Source organism: Lepeophtheirus salmonis, chromosome 3, assembly GCF_016086655.4.
Source record: "Lepeophtheirus salmonis chromosome 3, UVic_Lsal_1.4, whole genome shotgun sequence".
NCBI lineage: Eukaryota > Metazoa > Arthropoda > Copepoda > Siphonostomatoida > Caligidae > Lepeophtheirus > Lepeophtheirus salmonis.
The window spans coordinates 8,942,094-8,946,852 of NC_052133.2; positions in this window are offsets into that span (position 1 = coordinate 8,942,094).

Consider the following 4,759-nt stretch of genomic DNA (forward strand, 5'->3'; position numbering starts at 1 on the left):
GAAAAAATATAAATAAAGTATTTTTTCTAAACCAATGCAAATTATTCAAAAAAATTATCTTTTCTGTTCCATAGGGTAATTTTAGAAAAATACTTTATATCTAACTTTTTATAATTTCAAAAACATTTTACTAAGTAAAGAGTTTTTAGTTTATTTCCTCTTTGTTTAATCAGATCTAGTACTCACAGTACTAAGGACCGGTCCCAAAGACCATTAGCACAAGTACCCAATCTAAATCGGGCGGAAAAAATAAGGACAGACCTAAATTTAATACATTTTATGTCCACTCGTTCCGGGCTGATTATAATTATTAAATTTTTACCTGTGGTTTTTTTTTTTTTTTTTGAGGAGAGTATTTCAAGTTGGTTGATGATATCATTTTTTTTTTTTTTGTAATAAATGACTTTTCACGAATACAAAGGATGGCAAAAACAAAAAAATAATAGGAGACCAATCATTACTAATTGACTGTCCTATATATTTTTTTTTTTTTGTTGGACAAATTCGATTAACCTTGAATTTGCAAACTGAATAATGATAAGAAACTTTTATTGGTTTTTTTTTGGCTCGTTTATTCTCTTAAATAAATAATATTGAATTCATGCCTGAAAAACAATAAATGAATGAATTTCCTTTGGAATACATACATAGGTATTGTCTTGAAACGGAAATATGAACTTTTGTATGTTAGGGTGGCTCTTCAAATCAATATGGTTCTTTTACTTGTCGTATCATTTCATTTTTTGCCAGTAGGTGATAATAAAAGGATAACCAGGAATCCCAATGCTTGGGTTCCTCCACCCAGATATTGGGTTTTAAAGTATCCTCTTGAGTTCTTGTGTTTTTATTTAGAAAACGTATTGAATATCAGGGGGCGTCCGCAGGATTTTTTTTTTTTTGGAAGGGGGGGCATGCTTTGTTTTTGAATTTTTTGGAAAAAAAAATTTAAAAAATTAGACAGATCAAACCTTTTTTGAAGAAAAAAATTTCTGAAACTTTATTTTCAAATATTACATTTTCATAGAAAAAATGTATAAAATTAATATTCAAATATTAATTTTTTTTTATATAAATTTTAAAAATTCACAAAAATTTTTTAGAAAAATTTAAAAATTCAAAAAGTTTTTAGAAAAATTTAAAAATTCACAAAAGTTTTTTAGAAAAATTTTCAAAAATCAACACCTGTTCACAAAATATTTCAAAAATGAAAAAAGAAAAATCAAATATTAAATTTTTGGGACAAAATATAATTTTGAATATGAAAATTTTTGGGATAAAATATAATTTTGAATATGAAAATTTTTGAAAAAAAAATTCAAACATTAATTTTTTAAGAGAAAAATCTCAAAAATGTATAGCTATTAACCGAAAATTAAATTTTTTGGAAAAAAAAATTGAATATTCAATTCAATTTCAAATTTTTAATTTTTTGAAGAAAAAAATTCAATTTTCTAATAAAAATCAAGAATTCCTTAATTTAGGGGAAACTACAGCCCCTTCAGCACACCCCCTGTGGACACCTCTAAATCTTTGATTTTTTTAAGATAATAAGCCAATAAATCATTTTTATATAATTTGAATAGAAAATATTTTGCATTTCGTTACTTGATTCAAGCGTATAAAATAGATGAAATCTTGTGCTTAATATGACATATGTACACGTTTGAAACCTTTTCAAACGTGTTCATAATTTATTTTGTTTTATCATTATATGAAACTTTTTCAAACTATACTTACACTATGGCAACAGTGCAGCCAGACATTTAAGATATTTAATGTTTGAACTACTCTTAATATTAAACATTTGTTGATGATTCTTAATCAATTGATGAAATATATAAGAAGAACTAAAGTCGACAGTTTAAATACTTGCTGAATATGTCGAAAACTCAGAAGGAAAATTACAGTAATCCAACTTTACTTAAATTTTCTTTCTGGTCTTTTGACATACAAAGGGGTGCATTGGAAGCATTCATAAATAAAAGCTAGTCACATCTATTTAGAATCTCTTAAGAGCTGCTCAGCAAAGTTTCAGCCATTTTTGACGCGGAGTTGTTATGTAACCGTCGTTTGAATGAGTTGATTGTAATGTTTTTGTGAAAATTGATTAAATCAAGTATCGAGCTCTCATTTAACGAAATCGTTAATCGTTATTGAAAGGGTAACCTTGTAATAAATTCGTAAAATAACAGAAATATATAGAGTTGTTGTGTTAAAATTTGACGCGTCTAAGTAATACAATTAGGAGTAACTGAGCCATAAACAAAAAATGTATCTTGAACAATTATTCTACAGAAAAAAACGTCGAGTACTATTGGTATAGGTTACAATGATGGGAGCATTGTTCGGAAGAGCCAATAACCAATGTAGAGGGTGGTTGATAGAATTATTATACAAACCTTGTTTCAAAGTATAGATTAAATGCCACCCTAACTTGCATATGGTAGTTGTATATTCAATTCATAGAATATTGTACATAGTTAATTACGGGTTTGCAGATCCATCTTCAAAAGCCAAAGGAAATGTCGTGTATTCATGGAGGGAGTTCTTTTGAAGCAAGCTTACATTACATGAAATAAGTTTGTGACTGACATTCTTAATAGTTTGAATCAAAAGCTAGAGTGTACTTTTGTATTTACAATCTTTCAAATTACATACTACAGTCGATTTATTCTTGAGAAATATAATTTCAGAACGTCAAACACTCTTCCAAGAAAATTACTTATTTTTTACGGAAATACTTATATTAATACTATTAATAAATAAAAAAAGTAAGACTAGAATGAACACTTGGGGTAGAGTGCAAACAAGAGATGTACCGATGCATCAGAATTGAATTGGCCTTTTGGATATATTGATATCTGCTCAATAAGGTTTATTCCGCCAATACTTGTCCTTACATATTTATATACATCACTCACAAAGGGTTACACGACTTGTTCGGACCAAGGAGGGAGTGGGAAATCACATTGACAATTTTCAATTCAATTTTCTCAAAGTTAAGACCCCTTCGGCACGGGCTAACATAACGTTATTCCATAATCTATAATATACGTGTAATGTATAACTATATTATATTAAATGTATTATTATGAATCTATGAAAATATTTGTCAAGATGAGAACTTCATCTATTATTTTTGTCAAAAAATTATGTCTTTTCTTGTCAAGCCCTAAAAATTTAATAGTTAAACATTGTAAATGTAAATCATTCTGTTACTTTTTTATGTCATTCCTATATGCATAATATTAATCAGGAATCGGAGTTGTTTATAAAGAAGTTATATGAATCGGCTCAAATTTTTGTATCGGTGCATCTGTAGTGCAAAGCTCCGCCTAACCTAAAAATTAACATTTATTTTCGTATTGTTATTCAATTTTTTTTAATTTATGGTCCATTCTGCGCTTTAAACCTTTTTTGTGAGCTTCCCCTCTCAAAATATAATGGCTTTTTACTGTTAACATACATAAATTTCCTACAAAGTTTCTCCAGAATCGATTGGTGCAACTTATTACGTAATGCTACTTTAAAAACAAAACTTTTTTGTGACCTCGATCTCTCAAAATTTAATGCCTCTTACTGCTAACAGAGTTTCACCAAAATTGAACAGTAACTATTTCTGTAATCCTGCTTTTTTTAAACATATTGTGTGACCTTTACCTTTGACCTCGATTTCTCAAAAATTTAATGGCCTCTTACTGTTAATATATATAACCTTTCTACAAAACTTTTCCAAAAATGGTTTTTCCCCCATTTTTTATGCTGGCCGCTTTAAAAATATTTTTTTTTGTGATCTTGACGTTCGAAAAAAATTTAATGGCCTTTTTTCGGTTATCATTTATAAATTTCCTGCAAAGTTGAACAAAAATCGATTTGTCGCGTTTTCTACGTAATGCTCCTTTAATAAAAACTTTTTACGTGACCTTGACCTTTGACCTTAATCTCTCAAAATTGAATGGTGTCTTACTGCTAAGATATATTACCTACCTACAAAATATTATTAAAATTTATCGCTGACTTTTTTTCTTAATCCTGCATGTAAACAGACAAATAAACAAACCGAAGAGAAAACAACCCCCTCGTTCATCTTCTTTGGCAGAGGTAATTAGCTAACACTATTATGTACAATTAATTCCTACGTATTATCTATCTGATACGTCATATATCAGATTGTCGGCATCATTGCCACTGTCAGAGCAATATACATACACAAAATATATCTTAACATCTCATGGCACTTAAAATAAAATGTCTATAAATATCTTTATCCATCAAATGAAACATGGAATTCAATTAATGCGTTTTCAACAATTAAAACAAAGTTCTTATCTACAAAATAAAATAAAATGATAGAAGAGGGGACGGATCTATTATACATAATAATTTATGATAGCCCCCAAGGTTTGAATACTTTGATGATTTCATTATAACGTTTTATAAAAGAGAAATAAATAAAAAGTTGGTGACACGATGCACAAATGATTGAGCCAAGGGATCTGCTGACTAAAGGGGTACAATATGACGTAATATTTGATTGTTTCTTTTATATTGATAGTAATTAATGGAACTTTCCAAGTAGAAAAGGGATATTTAACTCCGATTGTCTGCCATAGTGTAATAAAAAATGAACGAATTCAATTTCTTTTTTTAGCCGACAACTTTGAAAATACTGGGCGGTCCATTGCAATCTAATCACTTACTAATTCAATAACTAATGAAGGTTGAGTGATTGAAATGAATTCATATTTGGATATATTAA